General features: G+C 39.8%; 1 long non-coding RNA gene across 1 annotated transcript; it reads left to right on the plus strand.

Moving 5' to 3' along the window:
* Positions 1 to 2,068: 2,068 nt before the first annotated feature.
* On the plus strand, positions 2,069 to 14,494 carry LOC110301066. Its single transcript, XR_002378672.1, has 3 exons — positions 2,069 to 2,448; positions 3,441 to 3,517; positions 14,375 to 14,494. It is a non-coding gene; the product is annotated as an uncharacterized LOC110301066 (long non-coding RNA).
* The last annotated feature ends 460 nt before the right edge of the window (positions 14,495 to 14,954 follow it).

Consider the following 14,954-nt stretch of genomic DNA (forward strand, 5'->3'; position numbering starts at 1 on the left):
TCTGCCTGCTACCTCAAAGCATGAGACCCTGTGGTTCACCTGTGTTGCAGGGAGCAGAGAAGAGAGGGATCCTTAATGAACAGGTCTCATTATGCCTGCATGAAGAGATGAGGGATGCTACAGTGGCCTGAGATGCTCTCTTAGACACGCCCCGTCTCCACTCACTTGCTTCCTTTGTGCCCCTCTTTCCATCTCCTCGTGAGAAATTCAAGAAACATACCGTCATGTTTCTTTTTCAATCGTGTTTTTTCTTTAAAGGTTGCCATGACAGATTAGACTAAAAATGGCCAGCAAATATGTTTTTTTTTAAAGCCCAACTTCAGTTTACCATTTCATATTCTAAGTTGCATAAAAGTTTTAAATGGTACCTACTGCTCAGGGTGTCCAGGAAAATAAAGATTTTCTTCCACACAGCACGAGTGAAATTTCAAATCAACGGAATCATTTTTGAAGGGCATTTTTTCAATTTACATTACAAGCCATAAGAATGCCCATTTCCCTCAGCAATTATATTTTAATAAAAATGCAAACCTGTAAAGAATTTAGTTTCAGAAATACTTATCACAGGATTGTTTATAAAATCCAAGTACTTAAAATAAACAGAATGTTGAGCAGTGATTAAATAGATTACATGCTGCCTACACAGAGATAAAAGACATTCAGTGGCCTAGATAACATTTTATAAGAGGAATAAGTGATTAGAAATACTGAATAAAAGGGTATGTGTTGTTGTTCTTGTTTTGATAAACTTTCTCTGATCTACTAAAGAATGTCTCAGGTAATATCCTAGAGAAAATAGAAAAAATTAGTGACACTCACCTCAGATGAACTTTCAAGGGAGGAGGCAGATTCATTTTATCAGCACAGTGGGAATAGGCAGAGTCAATCAAGAAAAAGTTTGTGATCATTAGAAGTTCCTATGTAGAAGTTAGTGAGTGAAGAGATGAAGAAGGAAATGGGGGTTGTCTGGAGAGACAGAAGGAAGATAACAAAATGATGCTGAGGAAGAGGGATGCAAGCAAGATGATGTGGAAACAGTGCATATTGCTGCTGTTAAAGTGTTGAGAAAGAGCGCTGGATTGGGAAAATATTCCCAGCGTCATTAGAAAAGTAAAAGTCTATCTCAGAGATTGGTGAGAACAGATGAAAAATTGAAAACCAATTGCCCGTTCAAAATGTGGCAGTAAAGGAAAAATGAGGGAGGAAAGGCCACTGGAGGAGTAAGCTTGGAAGAAATCAAGCTGTGTTCCCCAAGCTCAAAGAAACCTTGCAAAGAAGCCGGCCCTAATGAGTGAGACACGAGGTTCTGAAAGTGGGAGGGATCATTTGGGCCCAAAGCACAGATGTGCAATGCCAGATGACCATGAGGAGATCTTCTCTCTCCTTGGAGATAAGGAAAGACAGACAGACATTAAGAAATAAATACAGTGGGTTAGAGTGTCATTTAAGCACATTCAAAGTAGACTTTAGGAAGACAAGAGACATGCATGCAAAAACTTGCTGAACCAAGTCAAGATTAAGTATTTGGGCACCATTGTAAAAATACTCTCTCTGTCTCCGTCTCTGTCTCTTTATGTCTCTCTGTCTCTCTCTGTCTCTCTCTGTGAGTGTGTGTGTGTGTGTGTGTGTGTGTGTGTGTGTGTGTGTGTGTGTGCATGTGTGTCTTCTTGTTCTTCTAGTCTATTTGTTTGGTCTGTTATGTTTTGTGATAGGACCATGTTGTTTTACTGCCATGGATATGTAGTATAATGTAAAATAAGGCACTTGGGCACTTCCAGCATTGCTTTCTGCTCAGAATTGCTTTGACAAATGGCCAAGAAATACATGAAAAAATCATTATCCTTAGCTATCAGTGAAATGCAAATCAAAGTACATTAGGATTTCATTTCACTTCTGTCAGAATGACTTCCAAGAAAACAAGCAACAAATGCTGGAGAGGATCTGGGAGAAAAGGAACATTCCAAATGCTGGTGGGAATGTACGTTATTCCAGCTACCATGGAAACCAGTATGGAGAATCCTCAGAATACTAAAATTAGAATGGCAACATGATCTAAGCATGTGACTGAAGGAATCTAACTCAATACACCCCAGAGATACTAACACATCTATGTTGATTGCATCACTATTTACAATAGCCAAAATATGCAATCAGTTTAGATGTTAGATAAGTAAGAAAGATTCAGCCATAACGACCAGAGTTATGTCATTAGCATGAAACATGTAGTAATCTGGAAATTATCATTGTATTAATTATTGTTCGTATTTCTGTGACAAAACAGAAGGACCAAAATCAGCTTATGGAGGAAAGAATACTATTTCAGTTTATGGTCTAGAGGGCTAGAACCTGTGATGGTGGAGGAGGTATGACAGCAGCTAGCCAGAGCAAGAAGCTGGACAATCGCATCCTCAACCACACACAGGGAGCAGATGGTGCACTGGAAGCAAGGTGAGGCAATATACTCTTAAATCCTCTCCCAGTGATGCCCCTCCTGCAGCAAGGCTGTACTCTGTAAGTGTTCCATGACATCCCCAAATGAAGCCACCAACTGGGGGCCAAGTTTCCAAATACTAATGTATATGGGGAACATTTCTCATTCAAACCACCACAATTAAGCTAAACAAAGTCAGACAAACTCAGATATTGAAAGTTTTTTTTTTATGTGGAATCTGGAATTTATATAAATGCATGTATGTGTGTGTGTGTGTGTGTGTGTTTTAAAAGATACATTGAAAGGGATATTGGAGGATGTGAACGATCAACAGAGGGACAGTGGGAGAAGAGAAGGTAATGAGAAGATATGAAAGAGGGCAAAGCACATGATGTACTTGTTTGAAGTTGTAATAGTGAAATCCAAGCAAACAAATAGAACACGTGTTGCTGAAGGAGTCTCATGAGGCTAGTGAAGTGAGATGAAACTTATGGTGAGTCTGAAAAGTGGAGATTAGGGAGGATCATGGTATGGAGAATGTAGAAGAAGAGATCTAGTAAAAACCAAAAGGTAGGAACATTGAGAAGGCCACAGCCAATGATGGCACCGAGAGCTGGAATGTGGGATAGGAGAACGAGATGACATCCCAAGATATACTCATTTTGGTAGGGTGACCAGATATGCAGAAAGACCTACTGGAGCAAAAGATAGATGGAAAATTAAAAGGCTCAGACTGTTCAGAGTGATTGAAGTGACTGTGGTGGACGGCAATTGGTATCAAGGTATAACTGAGAATATCAGACACATATCTTTTACACTTAAAGATAACAACCATGGCTTTACCATCTCCATAGTGTCTCAGTTGTGTGGCCATATAAAGTTGCAACCCATGCACCCCCTCCAGACCTCAGCCTCCTTATGTGCGCATGAAGCTATTGATCTAATAATTTTTTTAGAAGTTGAATGACATAGTACAAGTACCTGGAATAAATGTCAACTGTGATAACAGGTGATGAAGATGTTGATAATGGAGAAGGACGTGTTTCACATATGGATGCCATTAAAGATCTTACTGAAGATTTGAAGGTATGAGCCCAGTTACCTATGTGTAGGATGACAAGGAAAACAGCTCTTTAATGCGGTTGCTATGGTCACAAGAGATGGCCGTGGTGCTGTCCATTGTGCTGAAGCACATTTACTTGATCTGTAGGCCATGCTCCTAAATCCACTGCTCTGTTTCCCGGTACTTTCTTCAGCTACTAGACTTGCTTAAAGATCACCAGTTCTTGTTCTTCAATATATCCACAAACACAGCCTGGTCTGTACGTGAGCTCTATAAACTACTGTCTTGGCTCTGTATTTACTTCAATAGAATTTTTTTCACATACCTAATTTTTCTTTTCTTTTAGTTGTTTTAAAACAAAATACTGTTATTATGCCAATAGCACCTTTGAGTCTTTTTTATAAGCTTTAATATTTATTTTCTTTACTTTGGAAGAGCAAAGAGATATATAAGATATTCTAGGCCTTCTATATCTTTAATATTACTGAAGTAAAAGAAATAATTTGGTACTGAGTCTATGGGAATTCAACATTTTTTAAAAAAAATAGCCCAGTAATTTTACATAGACAAGCAATTAAGTTAGTATACCAATAAACCAGACCCTTAGTTTAAATATTATCTTTTACTTTGCTAGATTAAGCAAAGGTTAATCATATTTTCTTGTCAAATTGTGCAAAAATTATTTGTGGTAGCAATCCAGAAAAAAATACATTTTTTTTCATTCATGTATAAATTATTGGGAACAAGCTGGTTGATCCTGATAATCACCACTGCCTGCCAGTAATAAATAATGACCACACATACAAATATACAGAATCTTCAAGAATTAAGTGTAAAATGATGAATAAAGTCACATGATTCTGTTTCCTGTGTACATATAATTCCTCATTAGGCATAGCAGGTATGTACATGTTTTAAAGGCACTTTTGTAGATATGACTTAGCATTAGGTTTGAGGTTTTAAGAGAAATGGAGATTTGAAGAGGCCTCTATATCTTAAGATGGGTAAGGAGAAAAAAATGAGAAGCAGAGGCGGGAAATTGTTCATCGAGGAGATGCGCCCAATTCATCAGCTAAAGAAAATCAGAGTGTAGACTCTCCTCCTTCTCCCCTAACAGAGTAGACCAATTATTTGCATAACTAAATATTTAAATCAGATAATGTCCACAGACATGAATAAAATTTTAAACATGAATGACTTATATGTTCATCTTCCCTTTGATTCATAAAGCCCCTTATCCGCTTCCCTAATTAATGACTTCTTTTGATTGGCGACCTCATCTCTGAGACATATCTCAGGAGTCTGATGTGAAATTAGACACTTTACAATATATGGAGGCTTAATATAATTTGTAAATTTATTACCACAATCTGGTGGAGCCCCGCTCCATGCTCTCAAGAGCATAATTGATAGATGAGGACTTAAACATGTCTATGACTCTAAAAGTTCATGATTTAAGCACAAGGAGAAGTTAGAAATCCAATATGAGAACAAGAATGTTTGAAAAAAATGACAGCTTATTTATTCAATGAATTTAAAATATGTTTAAATTTCAATAAAAGGGGAGTTTAGATGCTACCATTAAAGTGAGATAATCTCTGCTAAATGGAAATATAACCACTTTTTAACCTTTTGGCTCAAGGACAATGGAAGTTGGCAACCCTAGTCTGAATTTGTATGAAAACACTGGAACCAAAGGAAGAGTTATTAAAGAAATGGAATTAGATCTAACACATCCCGAGATGTTTCCATTCTGTCAGCCCATTTGGAGTATATGTTGATTCTCTCTGGAACCTATACAAATGGAAATGTATGTGTGCTTTGGGGCGATTTGAAGACTTTCGGTATTTGAATTTCCATTACTGCAACACCCAAACACCCTACTTACCTTTATCACATCTGCCGCCTGAGTTTGGCTAACCCCTAGCCATTTTCAGCTGAAGTGCATCTGCTTGGTACTTAGCAGCTAGCTGAGAAGATTCTTCCTTCCCAATCAACACAACCACAGCATGAAATGAAGACAGAAAGAGAAGTGAAGAGGGGAGAGAGGAAGTGGGGGTGGGGGGCACTGTTTCCATATAAAAAATCCCCTTTGCTTCTTATGTGTTCTGGAAGGACTATTAATATTTCTTCTTCACTCTTCCAGCACTGCTAGGCTCCCCTTTCCCTGCTACCCTTGCACCTCCCCATGCAGGCAAAGTCTTGAATCAGCAGATTCAGAGCTGGAGCAGTAAAGAGCTATTGAGGGACAGACTCTGATAGCATTACAGCCAAACATGGAACCATTTTCTGTGGCGAATCGCTGAGTTCTACCTGGTTATCTCTTGCCTTGCACATCACTTCCAAATGACATGCTCTCAGTCTGGGCAAAAATGAGAGTTTTTTAAAGAACTGGGATTTCAATAATATGTGACGAAAGGATGAGATTACTTTCTGAGGTAGGGGAAGGCAGAGAGGAAGAGGGGAGGGAGAGGGATGAGGGAGAGAGAAAGAGGTAAAGAGCCAGGGAGACAAGAGGGAGGGTTGTGTATGCCCTGAGAGAGAATTTGATTCTATGTGTTTCTCTGTTTCTTGACCAGACTGACTCTGGGAATTCAAAGAAAAAAAAATAAGTCATTTAAGTGCCCATTGTTTATTTTCTTCCATTTTTCTTACTGGTAGAAACTGAACATTATAGACACTCTGAATACTTGAGTGATTTCCAGCAATTCCTGTTCCTTGGGTTTGATATCCAGTTAAGCAAGGCACTCACACTACTATGTGTTCTCCAACACACAGCAGTTGAAAGGGGCCACAGAGACCTCTGGTAAGGAACAGGGCCACCAAGCTCATGAATCAGTGAATTGAGAGTCAAGTCATTTTGGAAGCAAAGTCAGCAGTCAGCTTTCCTGTCTTCTCTCAGGAAGCGAAAGACAGCTTCATGGGTCCCAACACTCTCCAGTGCACAGTGCCTTCTACCCCTTCTTGCCTATCTAAGAGGAAGAAATTGGGACACATTGAAATGCTTCATGTGCGTAATTAGTTATCATTGTTATGATTCAGAGTCTCTATTTTAAGGAAGAAACACTTGTGTGCATCCTTATGCGAATTTTTCAAATGCAAAACCACAAAAAAAGACAATCTCTCTCCACAAATGTGTTCAGTTGCTTTCACCTTCTTTGTGTGAAGAAAAGATATATTTTCACTTGAAGTATATAGTGACATTAATTTCATTCAGCTAGGGACACAATCTTAAGGTCAGGGACAGGCCATCGTGGTGAAAGCTTTTCCTAGCATCTACACAACAAGCATGACAAGAGATGAGAGAAGGCAGGTCTTCCTGCCTCCTCTTATAAACTCAGATCCCAGAAAATGCTCATAATGATAATAATTTAAAAACGGTCAAACATAAGGATGAGTTAGAAATAGGAACGGAACCTAATCAGAAAGTGTCCCAGAGATTAAAGCTCACTGGCCAATGTCTAATAAGTCACTAGTAAGGTACATCACTTACAGTTGCTAGTGTGATGTGCACATATGATACAAAGAAGGGAATTATGTTTTCCTAATTTCACATTAATACAAAAAAATAACTCAAAGTACATAGATTTAATTGGGAAATTTCCTATCATTAAACCCTCAGTACCACCTCCTTGAAAACATCCACTGTTAAGATGTGTATCTCACACATGCATGAACCATGCACACAAACATGCAAAATGCCCTCTTTGCTTTTGTTGTGCATGTGGCTCATCCTTGGCATAGTGTTACATGCCTCCCCCCCAATATACCTTAAGGAAGTGCTCAGGTCATGAAGGAAGACAATATTCTTTATTCTCTTCAGAGCTCTATATCCTCCTTTGTTTGGATGTAGTAATTTACTTGGGACTTGCCCTAAAGGTACTCTGTAGAAGTTAGGTCTGAGTCACTACCCCATGCTCTCAGAAATAAGACTCTGATTCAAAACATATTTATAAATATGGCTATATAGCTAGGCTCTCGTCTGACTAGATCATAATTCAAATAACCCCATTATTTTAATCTTCATCTTGCCACGTGGATGGTAAGTAACCTGTGCTCAGGTACCATGCGTCTGTCTCCTTACATCTTCCTGGGCAGATATCTCAACCTGGCTCCATTCCAGAATTATCTCTCCTCTCCGATGTTCCACCTCCTATTTCCTGCCTAAGCCATTGGCCATCAGATTTATTATTAACAGGTACTACGTCCATACAGACTTAAGATATTCTCTCTGAGGTCTTGCTGGCCTTTTGCTCCCAAACCAAACATGTTTTTTCCACACAGGACTTTGTGCCAATATACCACTTCTAACACTGTTGTCTTGAACTAATTTCAAACATTCAAAAAACATAGGAATAGGACAGAGTGTCCCCTGCAATTCATCAAGGCAGAGCAATCTGTCACCTTCTTCATCTCTCCCATGTAAGTTATCCACACATATTATGTTTTTTAAAAACAATTTGTAGGTTCTTTGACATTGTCACCCCCCTTTCCCCACTGATCTCTTCAACATTTATTTCCTTTGGCCATAGCTACAGCACTATTACCAAATTAGGAAAGTTTAACATTGAGGGTATTGCTTAAGTCATGGCATTGTATCCTAACCTATAACGTTACCAGTTAATCTAACAATCACCTTCGTCTTAATTTTATTTTCTGATTCAGCATCCAGTTGAGGATCTTTTATTACAGTTGGGTGCACAACTATCTGTTTTCATTTTTTTTTTTTTTAGTTTTATGAAGCTATGTAATTAATTGCGTGTGTTTAAATTTAACAATGTGTCAAGTTTGACATGCAGAAACCATCACCACAGAGAAGACAGAAAGAACATATCCATACTTTTGAAATGTCCTCATACCCCTGGGTAATTCCTGATTTACCCTCATCCCAATCTGTGGCTCATTCTCACATTATCTGCTTTGTGTGGATTCATTCACATTTCCAAGAATTTAAAACAAGTAGAAATATCTACTGTTTATATGTACTTTTTCTTAAGGGGGCAACTTTATCACGTGTACTACTTTAGGTTATCCAGGTTATCATCCATGTCATAGTTCATCCACATTATACACCAAGTAGTGTGTATTACAGAGATAGTCTCACAGTTTGTCCATCAGCCACTCAAAATTTTACATAACTGCTGCCTGGAATATCACAAATACAGCTGTTAGTATTGTTACATAAAAGTCCGTGTGGGCTTCCATTTTCAACTCTGCTGGGAGAAATGGTAGACTGCATTGTAGTTGCATCCTTAACTTGTTGGAAGTTGCCTAAGACAACTCAAAAGTGATTGTGGTGGCACTTCATACTCGTACCACTAGTGTACAAGACACCAGCAGCTCCTCACTAGTACACAGGACACCAGAAGATTCGTTCTAGTGCACAGGACAACAACAGCTCCTCAATTGTGCACAGGACACCAGGAGCTCTGCACTAGTGCACAGCACATCAGCAGATCCATTCTAGTGCACAGGACACCCGCAGCTCCATAGCACTGCTAGTGCTCTGTAAGACCCTCGTGAAGTGCAATGGTCCATTCTGCCTGACTCTTGTTTCCCTACTAATACAGAACTTTAAACATTTCCTCCTGTGTGTATCTCCCATCTGTGCATCTTCTAAGTTTAGTGTCTGCTTACACCCATGGCCCATGCTTGTTATTGTATATTTATGTTTTATATTTATAGATCAGATATTCATTTGTAAATGCATTAATTACCTACTTTCTTACTGAATTATATAAATTCTTAAATGCATATCCATATTAATCCTTGGTCTGCTGCATGCATTTTTCTACCATTTTCTCCTTTTACACACAAAAATATCTGGCTGTATGTGATCATATCTATCCATTCTGTAGACCTATGGCATTTTCTTCATTTATAGCATAAAAGTTGTCTCCATCTCAAAAACTAAGTATAACTTTCTCTATATACTTTTGGTGCTTTTCGGACTTTAAATCTTAGATCATTTGTCAGTTATTGGCATCCTTTTATATAGAGAATTATGTTATTTTAATAAAGGTAACCTTCTTAATATTTCTAGTTATGGATACATTTCCTTATGGTTTAGGCCTTTAAAAAGAACCATACATATATTTTGTTATATGTTAGGACAAGTGTTAGGACATTCTCAGGAATGGAAGATGGGAAATATGCTTTTAAAATGGTGGCACCAGAGGAACAGGCACAGAAGGAAGTGTTAATAGAACAAAAACCATAGCAAGCAAGTGATACATTGCAGGGGGGGGGCAGCTCAGTGGCAGAGCCTGCGTACTCTTCATAAGGTCTCAGGTCCGGTACTAGCACCAAAAAACTCTCACTAAGTAGAAAGTATATTCCAAACAATAAGAATATAATTGAATTAGCAGAAGTCAAAGTTTTTGAACTCACCTATAAGAGACTCAAGACTGTGTATTTTTATTTATGACACAGTGGCTTCTCCCATCCATCCACAAACACCCAGGGCTTGTATACACACCTACTCCTCCATCTGTAGCATTCTCATATCTGGCATCGCAGAAAGATACCAGCACAGCCTGTGACATCACATCTACGTAAAAAGCAAGAAGAAGGAGAGAGGTGGGCAGGAGAGGGAGTTTCATATCTCTTTTATGAAGAAATCAAGTTTTTAAGTAAATTTCCTTTAAGTTTCGGGGACCAGAACATGGCCACCGCCCTACTCCTAGATGCAAAGGAGCCTGGGAGAGTGGATAGTATTTGGTCTTCTAGCACTAGAGTAGGAAGCGGCAAAAAAGGAGATATGAAAAAGTGGAATTAGCTGGTCAGTTAGCCCACAAACTGAGTTTATCATATATGACAAATTGGAAGAAATGAATCTGCTCAGTGCAGAGAATTGTTTTAAAAAGGGGTCCTACCTAGTGTATATCTCTAATACTTAAATGGTTACCTTGTAAAAAAAGAAATACTTTATAATTGCCAAACTGGGCAAACGCATGGGATTCCATAGGAAGGCTAATTTCCCCTAACGGGAAAAGCGGAAGTGGAGACCCCATTGCCTTGTGGGTAACAAGCGCCTCCGTTTCCTTGTTTGTTGTCTGTGCCTATCATCATTACTTGCCTGAGTCTAAGACGATAAAAATGTTCTCCCTGTAATAAAGACTTTTAAAAAATCATGACCAGGTGTATTACTATCTGGTGCACGATTATACAGTTAGTAACAATCAGACTGAGCAGTGAATCCAAGGTGCCTGGCTCCATAGTCCGTATTTCTTTACAGACATTACCACCCTGCTTTGGGGAACAATTGGCTCTAATTACTTTACAGGTCACTTCACAACACTCTTGAAATAGGTCCCTTGGGTATTAAGTATAGGCGTGTCTAAGCTGTAGCTGTTATTTATCACAGTTTAACAGACTGATTTCCTTTGGGGGTGGGGGCTCTAGTGAAAAGGCTTTACTTTCGCTTCCCTTTGAAGATGTTGAAATCTGCGTATAACTCTGTTATTATTTCTGGGCCTAATAATACTTAATGTCAAGTTCCTCTTCATTTGGCAGTACAAGATGCTGCTCTCTTATTTCCTTAGCATCTCTTGAAACACTTTAAACAGTTTTTGTCTATTTCTATAGAAAGCAGAACAAAACCATTTTAGAACCAAGATATCTAGCAGGTGGGGAAGAAAGTGGACCCAGAAAAAAGTGGGGCTTCACAGAAGCCAAACATGCTCAGCATGATGCTGGATGCTGGATGCTGGATGCTGGATGCTGGATGCTGGATGCTGGATGCTGGATGCTGGATGCTGGATGCTGGATGCTGGANGATGCTGGATGCTGGATGCTGGATGCTGGATGCTGGATGCTGGATGCTGGATGCTGGATGCTGGATGCTGGATGCTGGATGCTGGAGGCTGGAGGCTGGAGGCTGGATGCTGGAGGCTGGATGCTGGAGGCTGGATGCTGGACGCTGGATGCTGGACGCTGGATGCTGGATGTTAGATGCTCCACCGCCTTGCTTTCTTAAATCAAGGCCCTACAATTTGTTCCAGGTGTCTGTATCAAAGAGACCACCTGCAAATGACTCCACTTATAAAACTTTCTTAAAGAGATGCAATCAGAGGGATTATAGGCTCTAACTGCCTTTCCTGTGGTCTGATACAATGTTTCCCAACCATCCTAATGCTGCCACCCTTTAATATAATTCCTTGTGCTGTGGTAACCCCAATCATAGTATTATTTCCATTGCTACTTCATAATTATAATTTTGCTACCCTTATGAATTGCAATGTAAATATTTGTATATTCTGACTGTTTTACTCAACCCTTGATAGAGTCATTTGGCCCTCAAAGGGGTTTCGACCCACAGCTTGAGACTCTGGTGGAATGAGGGACAGTAACAGGGGTAAGGATCCAGTTGGCTGCATCAATGAGATCAAAGGTGGCAGCAATATAGGACTCCCTATTGCAGTGTGTTTGTGGTACCTGGAGTTTGAGCCATGGTTCTCTAGTGTTGAGTAAGGGGACAAAGGCAAAACCATAGCCAGGGAGGGCTATGTGTTTGGATAGTAGGATTAGTCCCAGCAGAGCAATCCCTTTAGACTTCAAGGATGGAATGGGCATTTGATAGAAATGAAGACCAGAGGACTAACCTCAGTTCTGACTCAATGGACAAGAGCATCATCTCCCTATGGGAAACAGTGTGATGTGAGTCAGCAGATGTCAATCCCATATTAGCCTTCTTGCCTCACTGTGTCAACTCCCTATACATTTATTCCCATCCATCTGGTGCTACTTGGATGAGGGTCTTCTCAGTCTTGTCTACTGTGTGAGCAGAACTCTTGCCTTTCCAGTTCCAAGAATACAATTTTATCCTATTTCCAAAGACTGCTGGTTGAGGAGTGACACAGCACAGGTATCATCAAGATGAGCCAGGCAGCCCATACTAAGGTTTGCTGCCTTCAGCTTGTGAGTTTATCAGTTAAATGAGTGACAGCTTCAGTGTAAGAATGCAGGCCCAGGCTGGGTGTGAGCCTGATGGGTGAATAGGAACTTGCCGCATGACTGTGAGCCATACCATTGATCGTGACATGTAAATAGGAATGCATCATATCACTATGAGTCCCACTGCCTTTGTGACAATTTGTGCTCCAGAAAGGGTTGACTTGGTAGTGGCAGCAGCTCAGAAACTATAGGCAATGGCCACTCTGAGAGGTGGCCTATAAAAGGCTCATGCCACGCCCGGTGATTTGCCTCACTGGGCAGATGCCTTACAAGGTAAAGAGTAGATCGATCAGAGCTGTATTTGAGATACTTCTTGGATATTTAACTCTTGCCTTATTAGGATAATCTGGCTTCTTTTTGCTTACACTTTTTCTCTACTCTTTGTTTCCTATACATACTCATTAAAAATCGCACTATTTTCTTGTCCATTATTTCTCTACAATAACCAGAATTGTTGGAGACATCACTATTTGCTGCTCCCTGTCTCAGATCATTAGCCACATGTTCAGTTGAAGAACACATGGTCAAGGAACTGAAGTCAAGAGTGCTCCTCTCCCAGGAATGAAATAACGCACCTGTTAAGAGGGCTTGCTGCAGCGAGCTCTCTCTCCCCTGCCAGAGGACACAGCCTACAGACCAAGCATCTTGGAATCAGACACTCAACTTTGATCTCACCTTCTTCAGCCTTCATAGCTGCGTGGCAGACATTTCTGCTGTGCAGACACCACTAGTTGGTGAAACAGTTTTTATTACATGAAGTGTCCTAACATAAACCTTAGTCTTCACTGCAGGTGGATTTACACATTTCCCTCCCTTGGTTCTTTTCTGTTTTATGGAACAACTCCCTTCCCATGCTCAGGGTTGGTCAGCTAGCCACTGTGGACTATTATATCCTTTTGGGATGTTCTTTAGATTGTTACTCTATTTCTTTGAAAACACTTTCACGGTTGCATTCTTGAACATTACTGATTTTAAAGATTTTGCTTTTATTTTTAATTATGTGTATACATGTGTGGAAGGCACTGTGTGTGTGTGAGTTAAATGCTTCTGGAGGCCAGAAGAGGGTGTCAAGCTCTCTGCAGCTGCAGCTATGGGTGGTTGTGAGCTGTTCCAACATGCTCCACTAATCTGTAACATCAACATAAAGACAAGACTTGAGCCATCTCACCAGCCCCCACTACTGAGTTTTAAAATTTTAACTCTCATTTTCCCCCCAGGACTATTTCTATTACTATTCTATTAAATAGATATGTCATAAGTTGTAATTCTCTTACTGGTGTACGGAGTTCCAGTGTTTGGTAATCACTCGAATGTGTTCACATCACCTTGTGGACACAAGTCCCACTCACTGACAGCCCACCTGGTTCCCTGTCACACAGCCTTCTCTATCCTTCTCTTGGAAATAGTTTTTTTTCTTATCTGAAAATCTCACTTCCAAACCTACTCCCAGGGAGGCATTTTGCCCATCTATGATTGAGTAATTAAAGTCTCCTTTATTACTACCTGGTCTAATTTTGCAACTTCTGCAGTCTCAATTAACATTTCTATCTCTGTTTCCTGGTCAGGTGGGCTGTAACATATCCCTATTAGGACTTTTTAATTAGATCAGAATACAATTTCTACCCACGGAGGTTTTATCAAATTCCCCTTTCTGATAAGATTTTTATCCTGCTGCTTTGTGGAGCTACGCCTCACACAGCAGCATTATTAAATGTATTTATTTATATCATCGTCTTTGCAAGACATATTTGAAGAAACTCACATGCACACAAACACGCACACATAAAGAGAGGGAAGATCCCACTAGTCTGTGGGGGAACAGGGACAAAGTGAGAAAAAGGTAGAGAGATGGTATGAGGTTAGAATGAGCCCCTGCTCCTTGGTTACTTAGTGTCATATGTGAAATTGCCTCTGTTTCCTCACAGCTAATATGAAGAAGGAAGTAGGACCAAGTACATGAAATAGAGGATTTTTTAATGCTAAATAAAACTGTATCCCAGGAAAAACACAAGCACTTCTTCTTCAGAAATTAAAAAATTATCTCTTGGATTTTAATGGTGTCTTCAATGTTTTTATAGGAAATGCAACTTACTTCATCGGTCAGTTCCTGAATGTGCTTCTTCATAAAGGCCAAAGTAGCAGCTGGGCTGATGGTTTAGCAGGAAAAAGAAGGTTCTACAAAGCCTGACAATCTGAGTTCAATCTGTGGAGCCCTCATGGTGGAAGGAGAGAAGCAACTCTCAATGTGAGTGTGTATGCATGCGTGTGCACACACACACACACATACACACACACACACACACTCACACAGACACATACACACACTTTAAAATACACACACACACATACACACACACATACACACACATACACACACACACATACACACACACACACACACACTCACACAGACACATACACACACTTTAAAATACACACACACACACACACAATTTAGTAAGAATGGTTTGGTTCACGTGAATTTCTTGAGATGACTTTAAGAAA

Source organism: Mus caroli, chromosome 9 (assembly GCF_900094665.2).
Source record: "Mus caroli chromosome 9, CAROLI_EIJ_v1.1, whole genome shotgun sequence".
NCBI classification, from domain to species: domain Eukaryota; kingdom Metazoa; phylum Chordata; class Mammalia; order Rodentia; family Muridae; genus Mus; species Mus caroli.